Source organism: Anomaloglossus baeobatrachus, chromosome 1 (assembly GCF_048569485.1).
Source record: "Anomaloglossus baeobatrachus isolate aAnoBae1 chromosome 1, aAnoBae1.hap1, whole genome shotgun sequence".
In the NCBI taxonomy this organism is placed as follows: Eukaryota; Metazoa; Chordata; class Amphibia; order Anura; family Aromobatidae; genus Anomaloglossus; species Anomaloglossus baeobatrachus.
Window position 1 is genome coordinate 336077561 of NC_134353.1, and position 21537 is coordinate 336099097.

The window sequence follows — 21537 nt, forward strand, 5'->3', positions numbered from 1 at the left end:
TGGCCGATCCCTCGGGAATACAGGGACGTGGGTCTCTTACCCATTCCTCCAAATCTTTCTCCACCTCGCATCTCCGCATAGTAGCCACCACGTCCGCCATGTCGGCCTCCCACTCCTCCAAGAGGAACTGCATGCGGGCCTGCAGACGTTGATTCAGCGGAGCGGTCCGGTCCTCCACCCACGCCGCTGTGCCGGGCGCAGGGGTTTCGCTGCTGTTAGCTGGGGCGGACATCTTAGCAATCGTGCTCTCCAGGAATTAGCAACAAGATGGCCACAGGGTCCCGGCGTCCCTGCTTTTATAGCCGCGCTCACATGCGACCAGCCTCCTCTTTCGGGCGGGGTCTTGGCCTTCGCGCCTCCACTACTCGAGGAGACGCTCGATCGGGAACTCTTCGCGCCCAAGATGGCGGTTTTTCAAATTTTCCGGCCGGACACCTCCGGCGGTAACAAGGCGCACCTCTACCCAACGGCAGAGCGGTAAGATCCTGTTCGTGACGCCAAGTTGTCGCGGGCGGAGGAGGGGACGCTGCGCTCTCCCACTGCTCGGGTCCGGCTGCGGCTGCTGCTCGGTGGCTCGAGCGATGGGCCGGATCCAGGGGTGGTTTGGTTTTGGGGATATTGTCCGTGATGCCACCCACGGTTGTGGTGATTGTGTGGACACCACCGCTGCTCTGGATGGGGATCCCGGGAGCGGTGACAGGGAGCAGCTTTGTTGTTAGTTCTCCCCTCCGTGGGTAGGGGGTTGGTTGTCCCGGGGCCCGGTGATGGGGTAGGGATTGATGACAGGCGGGTTGCGGGGCCTGATGAGGTGCAGGGACGCGGGGGCAGCGCTGTGCCGCACGGCACGGAGGTACTCACTCAGCCCAATGATGAGGACACAGTTCACGGTAAACAAGCGGCTGGATGGACGGGTCCCTCGGACGGCTGCGGTGTTGTTCTCCCGGCAGGTTAGCGGTGACTGTCTTTTGCCTGCACCTACGCTGTCTGTACGGTTTCGATGGGTTCCCACCGGTAACCCGCTCCCCAACTTGGATGTGAGCTGGAGGAGCCCCTTTTACCCGCAGGCGCTGGCCCTGAGAAACGGTTGCCTTGGCGGTGGCGGTGTCTCTCTCACTAGGTTGGACTGTTGCCTTCTGTCGGGACTTGACTGTTTGGGAACCCAGGAGGTCCCCTTCACTAACGGATTCGGCAAATTCACGGCGACTCCTAGCCTTGCTGGGGTCCGAAAGGCCCCTGCCACTGGTGCTGGCTTCTCTTTGTGTACCGGTCCGGTACCGCTGGGCCACCACCCGTCCACGGTCCTTACGGTAGACTCCAATCGGCCACTCCTGCAGACGGTCACCACCGTCTGCCAACCTTGCTGTCTCGCCCGGGCCACACACCCGGACGCTGTCAGTCAGTTGCTCCACTACTACACTTTCCTCCTTCCACTTTCACTGCAAACTCTAAACTCTCTGTTTTTCCCGCCTCCAGGACTGTGAACTCCTCGGTGGGTGGGACCAACTGCCTGGCCCACCCCCTGGTGTGATCATCAGGCCTTGGAGGAAGGCAACAAGGGTTTTATGTCTGACCTTGATGTGCCTGCTGGGAGTGTGGGGTGTTGTGGTGTTGTTCTCTGTGGCCCTGGCTTGTCCAGGGCGACACACTGCCATGTTTAGTGGACAGTCTGGCTTGTTTAGTGGACAGTCTGGCTTGTTTAGTGGACAGTCTGGCGTGTTTAGTGGACACTCTGCCGTGTTTAGTGGACAGTCTGGCGTGTTTAGTGGACAGTCTGGCGTGTTTAGTGGACAGTCTGGCGTGTTTAGTGGACAGTCTGGCTTGTTTAGTGGACAGTCTGGCTTGTTTAGTGGACAGTCTGGCGTGTTTAGTGGACAGTCTGGCGTGTTTAGTGGACAGTCTGGCTTGTTTAGTGGACAGTCTGGCGTGTTTAGTGGACAGTCTGGCGTGTTTAGTGGACAGTCTGGCGTGTTTAGTGGACAGTCTGGCGTGTTTAGTGGACAGTTTGGCGTGTGTAGTGGACAGTCTGGCGTGTTTAGTGGACAGTCTGGCGTGTTTAGTGGACAGTCTGGCGTGTTTAGTGGACAGTCTGGCGTGTTTAGTGGACAGTCTGGCGTGTGTAGTGGACAGTCTGGTGTGTGTAGTGGACAGTCTGGTGTGTGTAGTGGACAGTCTGGCCTGTTTAGTGGACAGTCTGGTGTGCGTAGTGGACAGTCTGGTGTGTGTAGTGGAGAGGGGCTTTTGAAAACCACGCCAAAGATCCCAGATGTAATCTTGAATTAATGTATTTTTATTTTGGCATAGGTCTACGCGTTTCAGGAGGCTCAGCTCCCTTCCTCAGGACCAGCAAGCACAAGATACATCAAGTTGAGATTTGATGTATCTTGTGCTTGCTGGTCCTGAGGAATGGAGCTGAGCCTCCTGAAACGCGTAGACCTATGCCAAAACAAAAATACATTAATTCAAGATTACATCTGGGATCTTTGGCGCGGTTTTCAAAAGCCCCTCTCCACTATCTCTCTCTGTTATCTGCCGCTTGGGGTACTGCTGCCGTTGATCCATATACATGTGGTTACAGGAGTTGTGCCTGTCACAACCCTGATCGGTGAGTAGGATTACTCTCTTTTGTACCCCCTGTTTATCAGGGTAAGACCCTATGCGCTTTTTTCTCCACAGGTTCTTGCCTTTGTGGTGTGTGTAGTGGACAGTCTGGTGTGTGTAGTGGACAGTCTGGTGTGCGTAGTGGACAGTCTGGCCTGTTTAGTGGACAGTCTGGCGTGCGTAGTGGACAGTCTGGCGTGCGTAGTGGACAGTCTGGTGTGTGTAGTGGACAGTCTGGTGTGTGTAGCGGACAGTCTGGTGTGCGTAGTGGACAGTCTGGCCTGTTTAGTGGACAGTCTGGCGTGCGTAGTGGACAGTCTGGCGTGCGTAGTGGACAGTCTGGCTTGCGTAGTGGATAGTCTGGCGTGCGTAGTGGACAGTCTGGCGTGCGTAGTGGACAGTCTGGCGTGCGTAGTGGACAGTCTGGTGTGCGTAGTGGACAGTCTGGTGTGTGTAGTGGACAGTCTGGTGTGCGTAGTGGACAGTCTGGTGTGCGTAGTGGACAGTCTGGCCTGTTTAGTGGACAGTCTGGCGTGCGTAGTGGACAGTCTGGCGTGCGTAGTGGACAGTCTGGCGTGCGTAGTGGACAGTCTGCCGTGTGTAGTGGACAGTCTGCCGTGTGTAGTGGACAGTCTGCCGTGTTTAGTGGACAGTCTGGTGTGTGTAGTGGACAGTCTGGCGTGTGTAGTGGACAGTCTGGCGTGTGTAGTGGACAGTCTGGCGTGTGTAGTGGACAGTCTGGCGTGTGTAGTGGACAGTCTGGTGTGTGTAGTGGACAGTCTGGCGTGTGTAGTGGACAGTCTGGTGTGTGTAGTGGACAGTCTGGTGTGTGTAGTGGACAGTCTGGCGTGTGTAGTGGACAGTCTGGCGTGTGTAGTGGACAGTCTGGCGTGTGTAGTGGACAGTCTGGCGTGTGTAGTGGACTGTCTGGTGTGTGTAGTGGACAGTCTGGCGTGTGTAGTGGACAGTCTGGTGTGTGTAGTGGACAGTCTGGTGTGTGTAGTGGACAGTCTGGTGTGTGTAGTGGACAGTCTGGCGTGTGTAGTGGACAGTCTGGTGTGTGTAGTGGACAGTCTGGTGTGCGTAGTGGACAGTCTGGCGTGTGTAGTGGACAGTCTGCCGTGCGTAGTGGACAGTCTGCCGTGTGTAGTGGACAGTCTGGCGTGTTTAGTGGACAGTCTGGCGTGTTTAGTGGACAGTCTGCCGTGTTTAGTGGACAGTCTGGTGTGCGTAGTGGACAGTCTGCCGTGCGTAGTGGACAGTCTGCCGTGTGTAGTGGACAGTCTGGCGTGTGTAGTGGACAGTCTGGTGTGTGTAGTGGACAGTCTGCCGTGCGTAGTGGACAGTCTGCCGTGTGTAGTGGACAGTCTGGCGTGTTTAGTGGACAGTCTGCCGTGTGTAGTGGACAGTCTGCCGTGTGTAGTGGACAGTCTGCCGTGTGTAGTGGACAGTCTGCCGTGTGTAGTTGACAGTCTGGCGTGTGTAGTGGACAGTCTGCCATGCGGGGAGCTCCCCATCCACAGCACAGCGGTCACGCAGGTTGCCGGCACTGCCCGCCCCGCTCCTCCTCAGTGCAGGCTGGCCGGTGGTTGCTAGGTGACTGTAAACACGCCGGGACGCTGAAGTTTGCGGAACTTTCCTGCGGCGGGTGGTAAGTTAGAAATGCATGTATTATATACCATGTATCGGGGATCATACATAGTGCCGCGGTATTCAGTGCCCAGCTCCGGTCACCGGCCATATCCATGATCAGGGCTGACACGTCCATACATCGTGATTCCAGCTGGTTATCAGCGCCTGGCATTACTGGTGGCGCTGCCAGTCATCAGGGGCCAGCATTGGAGCTGTGCAGGCAATCACTGCTGCTCACTGGTCTCACTGACTAATACAGGGAATTAGTGTTTTTTTCTTCTTATATTTTTACCTTTAAAAACAGTTTAGTCATGGTGCATGTGATACACAACAGTGACTCTTTGGCTGATGTGTTTTTATAGCTTTTTGTTTTTACTATTTGTGGTGTAAGCATCATCGTCTACGTAACGTCAGTTTTCCTAACTTTCCCCCTTGGCAGATGCCCATATAGGTTATAGGTCATCTGGTAACACCATGTCGATGACCTTTCTGTGGGATACAGCATCAATATCGAATTGGCAAGTTTCCGATAACTGCTACCCCCCCCACGATCAGTTATTTGCGGCTGTCAGATGTAAACGCATGAGGCCCGATTCATCAAAGCTTCTACACCAGTATTTTGCTGTAAAAAGCCTTGAAAAGTCATATAATTTTGGTGCAACTCAAGACTGCACTGAAATGTTCCAAGCTTTGGGGTTCTCACCCCATTTTTGCCCAGTTCTGACACAGTGGGTGGAGATGAGGTGGGATGTGGATGTGGTGACTACCGCTTGTCAACTTCATGGTGTTCACTATGTCATAAATCTTACTCCAGCAGGGACTGGAGTAGGATTTGTGACGAGAAGTACGGAGGTTTACGCCACTCATCCTGCGCTCCTGGATCATGAAGACGCATAAACCTCTTCATGAATCAGGAGCGTCCGACTCCAGCTAATCTTATGAAGACCGGCGCAGGTCTTGGGGCTCATGAAATGAAGCTTCAAAGTACAGCTGCATTCAATGTGTTCACTGCCAGGTACTGCAGCCCCTTGAATAAGCTGTTCTGCAGTTTCCTGCAGCAGTCACTACTTATTACATAATGCTGTGCTTTGCAGCTCCGTTCCATGTGTTTATACCCCTAGGGTTTCGTGCCACCAGTGATCCGATCTTGATAACCTCCCCCATGGAAAGGTCATCAGTTTACCGTGCATAGACAAACCCTTTAAGCTAAGTCACTGGGGAACGTAAGCCCTCTAACTCCATGTCCATATGGCTTTTTTTTATATATAGTCATACAGACATTTTTTTTCTGTTGGATTCAGGGGTCATCTGCCCGTAGAATTGTACATATCCCTCTACATGTGACGCAAGAGCATGTATGATAGAAATGCTCCTTACTAGGAAGCAGTGGCATACTGTCAATGGCAGCAGACCTCACAGCCACTATGGGGCCCGTGAGTTGGGGGCCCAGTGTCAGTACTAGCACCGGGTCCCCCCAGCCCAGCATCTCACTTTAACATTGCATTTTCACCTGTATCGGCAACATGGATGCAGTGATAATTGAGTGTCAAAAGGCTCGGTGCCAAAACCAGAACATCGAAGGAAAGAGCAGAGTGAGTATGTATTTATATATTTTTAAATTAGTAAGTACACTGTGGTGGTCATGATACTGTTTAGAAGACTATGGGTGAGGTTATACTATATGGAGGACTATGGGTCCCATTATACTCTATGGAGGACTATTATTACTATTATTATTATACTCAGTGGTGGACACTGAGAGCAAAGGACTCCTGTGCAAGAATAGTGTATTGGCCCTCTCCTCTCCAAGGCTACAGGGTGCGTTACATGCAGCGACATCGCTACCGATATATCGTCTGGGTCACGTCGTTAGTGACGCACATCCAGCGCCGGTAGCGTCATTGCAGCGTGTGACACCAAAGAGCGACGAACAACAATCACAAAATCGTTCAAAAACGGTGATCGCGTTGACACGTCGCTCCTTTCTTTAATATCGCTGCTGCCACAGGTACGATGTTGTTCGTCGTTTCTGCGGCATCACACATCGCTATGTGTGACACCGCGGGAGCGACGAACATCTCCTTACCTGCGTCCACCGGCAATGAGGAAGGAAGAAGGTGGGCGGGATGTTATGTCCCACTCATCTCCGGCCCTCCGCTTCTATTGGCCGGCCGCTTAGTGACGCCGCAGTGACGTCGCTATGACGCCGAACGCACCTCCCCCTTGACGGAGGGATTGTTCGGTGGTCACAGCGACGTTGCTGACAATGTATGTTCGTGTGACGCTGCCGGAGCGATAATGTTCGCTACAGCAGCGAGCACCAAATGTCGCATGAACGACGGGACGGGTGCTATCGCTCTCAACATCGCTAGCAATCGTTAGCGATATCGCAGCGTGTTAGGCTAAGTTCACATTTCCGCTAAAATCTATCAGTCACAATCCGCTGCTCTTGTAAACAGCGGAATCCGTTTAGCGGATTCCGCTGCTCCCATAGACTTGTATGAGCAGCGGATTGTGACTGATGATGCTGCGTTGCACCCTCCGCCCGACTGATCAGTCGTGGAACGACTGACCGCCGGGCGGGGGGAACGCAGCATGTAACGTTTTTTGAGCAGCGAGATCCGTCGGATTTCGCTGCGCATGCTCTCTGGCTCCCTGCACACGTCACCAGCTTTGGTTGGTTACCCGATATTTACCCTGGTTACGGTGCAAGGAGCCAGCGCTAAGCGGTGTAGGCCCGTAACCAAGGTAAATATCGGGTAACCAAGGTAAACATCGGGTGCTTTGCTGTTACCCGATATTTAGGCTGGTTACGTGTGCAGGGAGGCCGACACTTCCCCGCTCGGCCCCGCCCCCTCCCGCACTCCGCACATGTATGTACACACACACACACACCTGTCCCCAGCCATGCAGACAAGCACTGACATCCTCAGCGCCTGGCTCCGCCCCCCGCTCGGCTCCGCCCCCTCCCGCACTTTGCATGTGCACACACACACATACATACATACATACATGCACATACACACACTCACTCACTCACAGATACACTCACCTGTCCCCAGCCATGCAGACCGCAGCACTTCCACTGACATCCTCAGCGCCTGGCCCCGCCCCCCGCTCGGCTCCGCCCCCTCCCGCACTTTGCATGTGCACACACATACATACATACATACGTACATACATGCACATACACACACTCACTCACAGATACACTCACCTGTCCCCAGCCATGCAGACCGCAGCACTTCCACTGACATCCTCAGCGCCTGGCCCCGCCCCCCGCTCGGCTCTGCCCCAGAACTCCGCCCCCCGCACACAACGGAATCCGACAAAGAATTCTGTTCTTTGTCATCCGTTGTACAGCGTTGAACAGCGCATCAGTCACATGCGTCAAGCGACGCATGTGACTGATACAAATCAACGGAAATGTGAACTTAGCCTAAAGCACCCTTAAGAGTCACCTCTGGCACACGCAGAACAGTGTGTCCGGAGAGTCTGAAGCGCGGTGACGTCACTGAGAGGAGGGGGCCAGCACTGGACACCAGAGAGAGAGGCAGTAGGTGAGTATATTATGACATCCACACTACATCACATGCACCTATACACATATAACGAATACAACATTTAGTGGGAGTCTTCTTTAACAATGGTAAGCTTGTTACCAGAAAATATCAGATTTACCTCTCCATACTGTAACCCCATGCTCCCACTTCAACATATAGTTCCCCTACTTCGCCATACTATCCCCCTACGCTCCCGCTTCTCCATACTGTCCCCACTATGCTCCCACTTATTTATACTGTCTCCCTGCCGCCACTTATCCATACTGTCCCTCCTATGCTCCCACTTACCCATTGTAATCCTCACTAGGTGGCAGCAGAGTAGTGAAGAAGAGACAAAGAAACACTGTAACGGAAAGGCAGCTGAAGTATAGCAGAGTAACTTCAGCAATGTTAACAGGCAAATCACCAGGGGGCAAAAGAGTAGTCAAACAGTCAGGGTCTAGCCAAGAAAGTCGAGTCACTGCAAAGGGAGGATCAATATCAAAGTCAGACAGCAGAACCGAGTCAGAAGCTGGGAGATCTGGTATGCAGAGGGAAACACAAACAACAGACAGGAGAGGGAAACACAAACAACAGACAGGAGAGGGAAACACAAACAACAGACAGGAGAGGGAAACACAAACAACAGACAGGAGAGGGAAGTCAGGGGCTGGGACAGGCAGACAAACGGGGGAGGGTCAAAGTCAGGACACAGTAGCAGGGAGGCAGAACAGATCAGGAACACTGACCAGAGCCAGTAAACATTCTGCAAGGCAGAAATATCACTGACACTGAGCCATAGGTAGAGAGGCAATATATAGCGTCCTGGGATCCAGACCGAGGCAAGGGAAGTTACCGTAACCCATGACACCCATACTGTTCTCCATATGCGCCCACTTATCCATATTGTGCCCCCTATGCTCCCACTTATCCATACTGTTCCCTCTACCCTCCCACTTTTCTGTAATATCCCCCTATACTCCCATTTATCCATATTGTCCCTCAAATGCTCCCACTTATCCATACTATTCCTTCTATGCTACCACTTATCCATAATCTACCTTATGGCACCACTTATTCATACTGTCCCCGTATGCTCCCACTTATCCATACTGTCCCCCCTATGCTCCCACTTATCTATATCGTTCCCCCTATGCTCCCACTTATCCATACTGGTCCCCTATGCTTCCACTTATCTATAGTTCCGTGATCCTGGCGGTGTCAATAAAGCTGGGGATGGGGACGATGGGGGTAGTTGTTCGTGACATCACCTGTGGTGTGTGGCCAGTATTAGCCGCTGTGACGCCCTGGGTAAGCCAGGGGTCACAGGTAATGACATCACCACACCCTACACCCCGGTTAGGTACACCAGTGCTAAACCTAAAATCCTTGTTGCCTTCCTCCAGGGGCTGATGTCCACACCAGGGGGTGGAGCCAGGCAGTTGGTCTCCACCCACCAAGGAGTTCACAGTCCTGGAGGCGGGAAAACAGGCAGTTCAGTTTTGGAGAGGAGAGAGAGCAGTAGTGCAGTGGAAGTGTAAGAGGAAAGTGACAGTTTGAAAGCCTGAAGTTGGTCCGGGTGTGTGCCCCGGACCGAGACAGCAAGGTTAGCAGATGGCGGTGACCGTCTGCAGTGGAGGCTGATCGGAGTTGCCGTAAGGACCGCGGACGGGTGGTGGCCCGGCGGTACCGGACCGGTACACAAGGAGAAGCCAGCACCAGTGACAGGGGCCTTCCGGATCCTGGCAAGGCTAGGAATCGCCGTGAATTTGCCAAATCCGTCAGTGCAGGGGACCTTCTGGGTCTCCAAACAACTAAGTCCCGATTGAAGGCAACAGTTCAACCGTATGAGAGAGACACCGCCACCGCCAAGGCACCAGTTTCTCAGGGCCAGCGCCTGCGGGCAAAGAGGGGCTCCTCCGGCCCATATCCAAGCCGGGGAGCGGGTTACCGGTGGGAACCCATCGCTACCAACATTTCACTAGGTGCAGGGACAGAGACCGTCACCGTCAACTACCGGGGAAAAGCAACAGCAGCCGTCCGTGGGAACCGTCTTTCCAGCCGTGTGTTTTACCGAGAACTGTGTCACCGTCTCAGGCTGAGTGAGTACCACCGTGCCGTGAGGCACAGCGCTGCCCCCGCGACCCTGCACCTCACCAAGTCCCGCACCGGGCCTGCCATCCCTCATCCCCCATCTCATCACTGGGCCCCGGGACAACCACCCCCTACCCACGGAGGGGAGAACTAACAACTTTGCTGCTCCCGTTATCGATCCCGGGATCCCCATACAGAGCAGCGGTGGTGCTATCAAAAGATCACCACAACCGTGGGTGGCGTCACGGACAATAAACAATCCCAAAAACCAATCCCCTTTCACTCACAGGCGAGGAGCGCCGCTCGAGTCCCCGGGATCCGGCCCATCGCTCGAGCCACCGAGCAGCAGGCCGCCGCAGCAGCGGCGGCCGGACCCGAGCAGTAGGGAGAGCGCTGCGTCCCCTCCTCCGCCTGCGACACCGCCGCTGCAAGACTTCTCACTTCTGGGGCGGATGGTAACGCAGCTCAGGTGTCACAGCTCTCCATAGGCTCCAGGGAGGATGATGGTGGTAGTAATCTATAGCGCCGGAGCACAGGGGTGACAGCGACGGTACTGTCCCCGCTATGCTCCTTCTTATCTACACTGCCCCTTTATGCTCTCACTTATCCGTACTGTCCCCGTATGCTCCCACTTATCCATACTGCCTCCCTATGCTCCCACTTATCCATACTGCCTCCCTATGCTCCCACTTATCCATACTGCCTCCCTATGCTCCCACTTATCCATATGGTCCCCCCTATGCTCCCACTTATTCATCCTGTCCTCCATAGTCCCACGTAACTATGTTGTCCCCTTTATGCTCCCACTAATCCATACTGTGCCCCCAAGTTCTTACCTCTCCATACTGTTCTCCCTTCTTAATACTATTCCTTCACTATACTGTGCCCCCATTTTGCATATGGTCCACCCACCACGCAGTGCTCTCTCTCACATTGTCCGATAATGTGCACTCACAGTCTCTGGCTGCAGTCTGACGCCGTGTCATTAACATCTCTGCAGCACAGCGTGATGTAGTAAGTAGTGATAGTTATTAAACGTCACTGCTATGCACTGCACATTGATGGCAGGTCCAGACACATACCGTGTTTCCCCGATAGGGGGTTTTGGGGGGGTCGGCTAATGTAAGACGTACCCCGAAAGTAAGACATAGTAAACGGAAAGCGTTATTTATTTTTTTTTTTTCTTCTTTACAGTACCGGCAGCCGACTATTGTGAACGATCAGCTGATCGCTCCCAATAGCCGGCGGCCGAGCGCTCTCACATGCCGGCGGCCGAGCGCTCAGCTGAACACCCTGACATGCCGGCGGCCGAGCGCTCAGCTGAGCGCCCTGACATGCCAGCGGTCGGGCGCCCAGCTGAGCGCCCTGACATGCCGGCGGCGGAGCGCTCAGCTGAGCGCCCTGACATGCCGGCGGCAGAGCGCCCAGCTGAGCGCCCTGACATGCCGGTGGCTGAGCGCCCAGTTGAGCGCCCTGACATGCCGGCGGCCGAGCGCTCAGCTGAGCGCCCTGACATGCCGGCGGCAGAGCGCCCAGCTGAGAGCCGTCACATGCCGGCGGTCGGGCGCCCAGCTGAGCTCCCTGACATGCCGGCGGCCGAGCGCCCAGCTGAGCGCCCTGACATGCCGGCGGCCGAGAGCTCAGCTGAGCGCCCTGACATGCCGGCGGCAGAGCGCCCAGCTGAGAGCCGTCACATGCCGGCGGTTGGGCGCCCAGCCGAGCTCCCTGACATGCCGGCGGCCGAGTGCTCAGCTGAGCGCCCTGACATGCCGGCGGCAGAGCGCCCAGCTGAGAGCCGTCACATGCCGGCGGTCGGGCGCCCAGCCGAGCGCCCTGACATGCCAGCGGCAGAGCGCCCAGCTGAGCGCCCTGACATGCCAGCGGCAGAGCGCCCAGCTGAGCGCCCTGACATGCCTGCGGCTGAGCGCCCAGCTGAGCGCCCTGACATGCCAGCGGCAGAGCGCCCAGCTGAGCGCCCTGACATGCCGGCAGCCGAGCGCTTAGCTGAGAGCTGTCAGCTGGGCACTCGGCCGCCGGCATGTCAGGGCGCTCAGCTGGGCGCCCAGACATGCCGGCGGCCGAGCGCTCAGCTGAGAGCTGTCACATGCCGGCGGTCGGGCGCCCAGCTGAGCGCCCTGACATGCCGGTGGCTGAGCGCCCAGCTGAGCGCCCTGACATGCCGGCGGCCGAGCGCTCAGCTGAGCGCCCTGACATGCCGGCGGCAGAGCGCCCAGCTGAGAGCCGTCACATGCCGGCGGTCGGGCGCCCAGCCGAGCTCCCTGACATGCCGGCGGCCGAGCGCCCAGCTGAGCGCCCTGACATGCCGGCGGCCGAGAGCTCAGCTGAGCGCCTTGACATGCCGGCGGCAGAGCGCCCAGCTGAGAGCCGTCACATGCCGGCGGTTGGGCGCCCAGCCGAGCTCCCTGACATGCCGGCGGCCGAGTACTCAGCTGAGCGCCCTGACATGCCGGCGGCAGAGCGCCCAGCTGAGAGCCGTCACATGCCGGCGGTCGGGCGCCCAGCCGAGCGCCCTGACATGCCGGCGGCAGAGCACCCAGCTGAGCACCCTGACATGCCGGCGGCTGAGCGCCCAGCTGAGCGCCCTGACATGCCAGCGGCTGAGCGCCCAGCTGAGCGCCCTGACATGCCAGCGGCAGAGCGCCCAGCTGAGCGCCCTGACATGCCGGCGGCTGAGCGCTCAGCTGAGAGCTGTCACATGCCGGCGGTCGGGCGCCCAGCTGAGCGCCCTGACATGCCGGTGGCTGAGCGCCCAGCTGAGCGCCCTGACATGCCGGCGGCCGAGCGCTCAGCTGAGCGCCCTGACATGCCGGCGGCAGAGCGCCCAGCTGAGAGCCGTCACATGCCGGCGGTCGGGCGCCCAGCCGAGCTCCCTGACATGCCGGCGGCCGAGCGCCCAGCTGAGCGCCCTGACATGCCGGCGGCCGAGAGCTCAGCTGAGCGCCTTGACATGCCGGCGGCAGAGCGCCCAGCTGAGAGCCGTCACATGCCGGCAGTTGGGCGCCCAGCCGAGCTCCCTGACACGCCGGCGGCCGAGTGCTCAGCTGAGCGCCCTGACATGCCGGCGGCAGAGCGCCCAGCTGAGAGCCGTCACATGCCGGCGGTCGGGCGCCCAGCCGAGCGCCCTGACATGCCGGCGGCAGAGCGCCCAGCTGAGCGCCCTGACATGCCGGCGGCTGAGCGCCCAGCTGAGCGCCCTGACATGCCAGCGGCAGAGCGCCCAGCTGAGCGCCCTGACATGCCGGCAGCCGAGCGCTTACCTGAGAGCTGTCAGCCGGGCACTCGGCCGCCGGCGTGTCAGGGCGCTCAGCTGGGCGCCCTGACATGCCGGCGGCCGAGCGCTCAGCTGAGAGCTGTCACATGCCGGCGGTCGGGCGCCCAGCTGAGCACCCTGACACGCCGGCGGCCGAGCGCCCAGCTGAGGGCCCTGACATGCCGGCGGCCGAGCGCTCAGCTGAGAGCTGTCACATGCCGGCGGTCGGGCGCTCAGCCGAACGCTCAGCCACCAAGAAATGTTGCAGTAATGTTGGCCGTGGTCCATCAGGACCACGGACAACATACAAAAACACGCAGCCTCAGTGCCCTCATGTGCAGCAATCGCGGCAAGTCCCCATACGGTACATTGCATGGAGACTTGCTGCGATTGCTGTGGGATTTTTTTCCAATATAAGACATACCCCGAAAGTAAGACATAGTGGGACTTTTGGGGGTAAAAAGAATGTAAGACACTGTCTTACTTTCGGGGAAACACGGTAGCAGTGACATTTAGTTACCGCCGGCCTATCAGAGGCCGCTCGTAACCGTGTGTGACCTTTGATAGGTCAGTGCTGCATGATAACATAAGCGCATGGCACATAACAGTGACGCTTGATGGCCCATAGGCCCTTCTAACAAACACAGTTAACGGCGATGGGCCCCCTTTATACACAGCTCAGAGGCTCACCGGTGGATTCCCTGCTGTCCAGCCAGGCCAGTCAGTCCCTCATTGTGAGGGCACCCTCTCCCCTCTGGGCGCTTTATGCCCGTCACTGATTGTACTATATGAAGAGCTGCGTGGGTCCCATTTTACTGTACGGAAGGTTATGTAAGGCTCTATTATACTGTATGGAAGGCTGTGTGGGCCATGTTGGGCCCATTATACTATTTGGAGGGCTAGGTTGGGACCATTATAATATATGAAGAGCAATGTGTGAGACATTTTAAAATTTGGAGAGCTTTGTGGGAAACATTTATACTTTATTGAGGGCTAAGTGGGGGCTATTGTAAAGTATAGATAGTGCATGGAGAGCTGTGTGAGGGTGACAGTTGGGAGCTCATACTGAGTTCGGGTCACCATATTTTGCTGAGGGAGCGCAGAGGGTGTACGTGTAGAGGGTATTGTGGGGGCATCATACAGTGTTTGTGCGGCACTTTTGTTGGCATCCTATTTTATGGGTGTAATGAAAGTGGAATCTAGAGGCTTCAATAGAAGGAACATTACTTTGTAATAGCTGTAAAGGTTACAGATATACTTTTCTGAGCCCACCAAATATTTTTTTTTATGGGGAGGGAGGCAAAATTAGAACTTCTAATATGGGGCCCCATGATTTCTATGTACACCTCTGCTAGGAAACCATATTAACACTAGAAGTCCCAGAGAGGGGTCATTTAACATTTCTACCTTTGAAACCCAGAGATGGGTCAAATGACCTGAAGGATTTTAACTAACATCCTATAATCACAGACTTTTGTTCTGTAATTAAGGCCATTACTGTCGCACCACAGGAGGTTGTTGTTTTCCATTGAGTTTAGCCATTTAGTTTCTAGTTAGTTCTATTCAGTTTACTAAGGGTCATTTGACCTCCTTTCGGGACTTCAGGGGGGAGCTCAAAATTTCTGGGACTTCTAATGTTAAACCCTTTCATAGTCTTGCAAGTTTTATGTATGTGCATTTGTGGGTGCCATGTGCATTATATAAAGATCCTTTCACAATAAATTTAAAAATTAATTGAACCTTCCCATTATTTTCCAATTTGAAAATCATATGCCAAAGCAGGGTCGTCACTAGGCACTTTGATTTGGGGCCATGGCTCTCTGGGACTGTATTTTTCCCTGCCTGTAGAGTTTGTCCTGCTGGTCAGCACAGCATCTTCCTCCTGTTTTCACTATATGCAGAATCGCGTCTACACACAATGGCCCTGGCGCTTCACCAACTGTCCGCTCCTGCAGGTTCTCACTGGTTCCCCAGGAGCAGGAGAGCCACAAGCAGGAAGTCTCCGCTCTTTTGGCCAGGGCAGCGCTGTCAGAGATTTGGAGCAGTGATTGACTCACTTGTGGCCCACCTTGCATGATTTTTTTTTTTTCCAAAACGTTTTTTATTGATTTTTCAAATTTGTAAAAACATGACAAGTATCATTGCAAAAGAAGAACATTCGTCTGACAAAATGTGACATAGAGGTGGGTGATACCCCAATTTGGAGTTCCATGTTGCTGTTCGATTTAAGATAGTATACAGTAACATTAAACCAAAACATAGGTAATGAAATATAATATAACATATGCAATACAATTCGTTAAATCTCTGTGTCGTCCCTGAATGATTTCAATTTTGCTAGCGTGTCTTGGTATTCCCAACCGTCTCGTCTCCCCCTCCCGCCAGAGCCCCCTCCTAGGTGATTCTCAGTTTACCCAGGCTGTCCTGAATATCGCTCAGGATATACCACTCCGAGTGAACAAAAGGTGCCATCAGGTTAATTATTTCTCCCTGTGTGAATTGGCTTTCAATAAAATGTCTCCATCTCACAAAAAACTTGGCTGTCAACCCATCTTTATCCCTCTCCGCTTCTAGTTTTTCCCACTTCAGAAGGTTGTGTAGTTCGCCCACAACCTCCTTTATGGATGGGCCCTCCCTTTGAATCCAGTGTTTTAAGATGCAACGCTTAGCTATCATGGCTATGTCATGCATTATTGCGTATTTCCTCTTTTCCTGCGTGCTCGGTCCTCCTCCTACTCCTCCCTCAAAGGAGTGGAAAATCCACACCATTAAGTCTAGTTTGCTGAAAATTCCCCATGTTGACTGGGCAAATAGTCTGACTTGGTTCCAGAACCTAGCGATTGTCTCACATTCCCATAGCCCATGCAGCATATCCGTTTTTTCTTTTTGACACTTAGGACACCACCTATCCCTACCTGGTATGTTGAAACCTATAATGGCCCTATGTAGAATTCTGAATTGAGTGTCTCTCCATCTCTCATTGGTAATATGTTTCCGCACTTGTACCCATCCTCTCAGTATATCATCCACCACTTCTTCCCTTCCCAATTGTTTCCCCCACGCTTTTAAAGTCCGACTATCCTCCCGTGAGATAAGCACCCCCCTTAGCGATCGATAAATTTTAGAGACATTTATACTTGTTACATCACATTCCAGTAACTCATCAATCGAACTTCTGTTCAGCTCTCTTCCAACCACACCCAGGTCTCCTATTATTCCATGTTTCAATTGTTCATACTGGATGACATGTGAGCTATTAAGGTTGTACTTATCCAACACTTCCCGACCTGTCATCCACCTCCTGTCCTCCACATTCATAACATCTATCATTCTCCTGACTCCCCTCTCTTTCCATCTAGTAAATAGCTTGTTTTCTCGTCCCAGGGGAAAATTTGGGAATGCCCAGGGGTTCAAGTACTTGGACACTTTCCATGAGAGCCCCAGTTTTTTCCTTACCGACTTCCATGTTAGCATGGTGTCTCGGAATATAATTGAGTTCCTTATGTGCCCTTCAACCCTGGATAGTGGGGAGTGCAGAATGGACGTCAGATCCCACGGTGACGCATATTTAGTTTCCATCGCATGATCTGAGTGCCTACTCGTTCCTCTCACCCAATCAATTACATGCCTCATGATACATACAAGATTATACCCTTGGACATCTGGAAAGTTTAGACCTCCCTCCTCTGCTGACTTCATCAGCGTACGCAGCTTTATTCTGGGTTTCCTTCCCCTCCACAGAAATTCTGTATACGCGGAGTTGAGCTTATTCACATCCTTTAGTTTTAGCAATAGCGGGATTGTCTGGAAGGGATACAGCAGCCTAGGAAAGCTCATCATTTTTATCAGGTGGCATCTTGCCAGTAATGGAAGTGGCAGACCTTTCCATCCCTTTAATTGAACTATAATTTTCCTGATTAGCGGTCCATAATTCAAGTTATAGATTGTTTCCACCGATCTTCCTATATGCACTCCCAGGTATTTAATTGAAGATTGTGCTATAGGAATTCCACATAGACAGCCATCCCTTATTTGTCCCCCCATTGTCCCATGATGCCCCTTTAGGAACATGATCTCGCATTTTTTTTTGTTCAGTTTGAAACCGGAGAATGAGCCAAATTTTTCAATCAAGGCAAGAGTCTGTGGCAAATCCGCACCGGGGTCCCCCATATAAAGTATGATGTCATCAGCAAAAAGCGCTGTCTTTACTTCTGAACCCCTTATCTTGATTCCTTTAAAGCTATTTTGTCCCTGTAGTATTCTTGACAACGGCTCGATTGCCAGGTTGAATAAAAGAGGAGATAATGGGCAGCCCTGTCTTGTTCCCTTCATCAAAGGGAACACGTCTGATAGAAAGCCCGGAGTGTGTACCCTAGCTCCCGAGTTGGCATAAAGGTTTCTAATGTAAAGTCTCATCTTGCCTACAATCCCTATGGCCTCCATTACCCTGTCTTACCACCCCCAATTTACATTATCAAACGCTTTTTCTGCGTCAAGTGTAACTAGGGCAGGTCTAGCCCCTCCCTCAGTGAGACCCAGTCTAACCGCGTCTACCACTAGAATTGTCTTTCGGATATTGGTAACGGCATTTCTCCCCTTGATAAACCCCACCTGGTGATTCGTAATGATCCTAGGTAAGATCTCGGCCAGTCTATTAGCCATGATCTTGGACATAATTTTTAAATCCTGATTTATGAGCGATATAGGTCTATAACTAGAGGGATCATCCAGGTCCTTGGTTCCCTTGGGGAGTAATTTAATATATGCTATGTTGGAATTTTTGGGTATTTCCGCCCCTCCCAGGAAAGCATTAAAGACTGAGGTTAGATCCGGCGAGATCAGATCCTTCAGAGCCTTATAGAATTCACTATTGAAACCGTCAGGTCCCGGTGCCTTGTTGGTGTTAAGCTCCCCAATTGTTCTCGTCACCTCCTCTACTGTGATATCTGCGTTTAAGGCACTCAAATCTTCCTCCGTCAAGCTAGGCATTTGGGCTTGTCTTAGCCACTCTGCCTCATCAGTCATGTCGTTATTCCCTGACCCATATAGTTTTCTATAGTAATCTCCCAACAGTTTATTAATGTCCTTAGGATCCGTAGTCACCTCTCCCCCCTTTGTTTTCAGTTTAGAGATCACTGTCATCTTTCTGCTGCCCCTTGCCAGATTGGCCAACATCCTTCCCGCCTTGTTGCCAAACCTATGTAAGTCAACCTCCTTGTGCGACCAGAATAGTTGTTCCTTTTTTTTGGCCCATTCGTCAAATCCCTCTTTTGCCTCCAACCATCTGCCTTTTGTCATGGGAGATCTATTTGTCACATAATTTGTATATGCTACCCGTACTGCTTCACTATGGAAATTATAATTCTCATTGGTTTTCCGTTTGATCATGGCTGCGTACCCCACCAGACGGCCCCTTAGGACCGCTTTTGCCGTTTCCCAAAATATCACTGGGGACTCTCTATGTTCCTTATTGTCCTCTGCGAATTCTCCCCACCACTCCTGTAGCACCTTATGGAAATTATCTTGCCTGAGAAGGAACGATGGGAATCTCCATATGATATCTGTACCTCTCCTGAATTTCTCTCTAATGCCCAATCTCACCAGACTATGATCAGAGATCACCATATTCTCTATCACACAATCTTGCGTTCCACTCAGTAAGTCTTGCGAGATCCAGAACTAATCAATACGTGACCAGCTATCATGAGGGTGAGAGAAGTGTGTATACTCTCTGTCATGTGGGTGAGTTAGTCTCCAGATGTCTTTCAGTCCTACGTCTTCTAATGTTACATCCCTATTGTCTAAACTCCTGCCCACATTAGCTGTCCCTTCCTCGCCCCTCCTCCTATCTTCAGCTGAGTCTGGGACAGTGTTAAAATCGCCTCCCACTATAATGTTAGCCTCCCCATCTGCTAATATGGTGGCCTTTATGTCATCATGAAATGTGATTTGTTGTGAATTTGGGCCATAGACATTATAAATACTGAGTTTACCCGCTGGACTAACGATTGTTAAGTGCTGCCACCTTCCATGGTCGTCTGCCTCATGTGCCACTACCTCATGACTGAATTGTTTATTTATTAGAATCATAGTGCCCGCTTTTCTACCTTGTGCCGCTGCCCCGTAAACGGTGCCCACCCAATGTTTCTTCATGCGGAAAAAGTCCTCCCCCCCCAAGTGGGTTTCCTGTAATAAGGCAATGTCTGTCTTTAGTCTTTTCAGATGTCTCAATATCATTGCTCGTTTGTTAGGTGATCTCAGCCCTTTAACATTCCACGTAGTTATCTGTATCATGTTAACCTGTGTATTCTGCTTTTACTACTCCCTCCCCTATGGGCCCCTGCATCAAGGAAGACGAGATGTTCGACACTAGAATCACAGTTGGTACCACAAAATCGACACTCCCTTTCCCCACCTTGCAAATATAACAAATACAACAAAAAGCATGTAACTGTAAAACATATTTTCCCTTCCGAGAAATCCACGGCGCTTCCCGCCACGTTGGTGAGCTCCCCTATTCCTAGCCAAAATATGTAGCTCCCTAATCACCCCCCAAAAAATATATGTTCTATCCCCGGACTAACTTGAATAAGCCTTTGAAAATTATGCAAAAATTAGCACAGTATGTCAAAACCTCAGCAAGATTCTCCAGTCCTACTTATCTCTGACTCCAGGTAGCCATCAGTCCGCCCAGAACAGGCCCACTTCATTTGAATTTGGATGATGTTCCTGGACAAAGGAGAAAAAGAAAAAAAGAAAAAAAAAAGACCAAGGGGAGAGAAGATGGAGAAAGAAAGGAGAAGAACAAAAAAAAAAAAAAAAAAAAAAAAAGAGAGGGGGGGGGAAGAGGACCCAGACTTTGGGATGTTTTCCTCTCTTTTCTCCCTTCCCCCTCCTCCTCTCACCTCCCCAACCCTCTCTCCGTAATGCATCCTCCTCAACGCCTCTCCCTGTTTGGGAAGAGAGAAAAAAAAAAAAAAAAAACAGGCAAAAAAAGGAAAAACAATGAGCGAGTTCCAGTTCAGGTATCATGGTTTCTCTCCAAGGGTTGGTTCCTGTGTTCCAGGCGAGAATTATGCTGTCGACCCGGGCTTGGCCTCCTTTCCTCCCTGGTCTCGACTTGCTTTTGTCCCCCAAAACGTCCCACATCTCTTCCTGAGCTTGTAGGGGATCTTCTTCTATTATTCCCTTCTCCACTAGCTCCTTTTTCTTGCCTTTCTGACCTAGTCTTGTCGAGCTCTGCCATGAGAATGTTTTCTGCTTCTTTGTAGTCCTTGTAGTATACAAACGAGCCATTGGGGTTTCTAACTTTCAGTGTAGCAGGGTATAATAGCTGGCACTTTACTTTTTTGTTGTACAGAAATGAGCAAATTTTGGTAAATTCTTTTCTCCTTCTGGATACTTCCGCTGAATAATCCCCAAAAATTAGCAGTCTGTTGCCTTGATATTGTAGTGGACGCTTTCGTTCTCTAAAGGCCCTCAATATTTCCTCCTTATGCTTATAATCAAGGTATTTGACAATCACCTGCCTGGCTCTTATCGGGGTATTCCTGTTTGAGTTTTGGCCCTCTCCCTTATTCGCCTCCTGGTGTCTCAGTGGACCCACTCTGTGGGCTCTTTCAACTCTGAATTTCGCCTTTATGCCCAGGGCCTGCGGTAGCTCCAACTCGCATATATTATCCAACTGTCCAATCGATACAGACTCTGGCAACCCGACTATACGTAGGTTGTTTCGTCTCGATCTGTTTTCCAAATCGTCTGCTTTATCCTTCAAGTATTCATTAGATTTTGCTAGAGCTGCTATTTGTGCCTGCATAGCCAGTATTGTCTCCTCGGAGTCAGATATTCTCTGCTCTGATTCTGCCAGTCTAGAGGCATGGGCATTTATCTGTTTTTGCATATTAGCTAATGATGTTTGTATGGCTGCCTCAATAGCCACTTTAACCTCTTTTGACAAGTGTGATGTCACTTCTTCAGCCAGTTTTTTATAGTCCACATTAAGCTTTTGTGTGTACTTGTCTTGGCCTGCAGGTGGTGCTGTTTTCTTAGTTCTCTTTGTCTGGACTGGGCCACCACCTCCATCCCCCAATAGCTTGCAGGCTTGTGATGTTGGTGTAGTAGGCTGCTTTTTGTTTCCTTTGGAAGGGGTACTATGAATTCTTGCATTTGACTTCCTGTGAGTCTGAGTGGGATTAATCTCCCTGTGCTGTTTGTCAGTTTCATACTCCAACACTGCTGTGTCTTTGAGCTGCCCTGCTTTGTCTGCATCCTCTCTCCCCTCTGCCTCCATATCTCCTTCATCCTCCCATTGCGATCCACGGTCATCAGTCCCCTGCATCCACCTCTCTCCTGCTGTGTCCTCCTGTGACTCCTCGCTCATATCTTCCTTATCTCCTGTCT

General features: G+C 52.3%; 1 protein-coding gene across 1 annotated transcript in view; it reads left to right on the forward strand.

Annotated features, from left to right (window-relative positions):
- Positions 1–4211: 4211 nt before the first annotated feature.
- Positions 4212–21537, forward strand: part of DNAH6 (dynein axonemal heavy chain 6) — a 596499-nt gene continuing 579173 nt past the window's right edge. The window contains exon 1 of the mRNA XM_075352201.1: positions 4212–4249. The gene's annotated coding sequence lies outside the window, so the exon portion shown is untranslated. The remainder of the gene's footprint in view (positions 4250–21537) is intronic.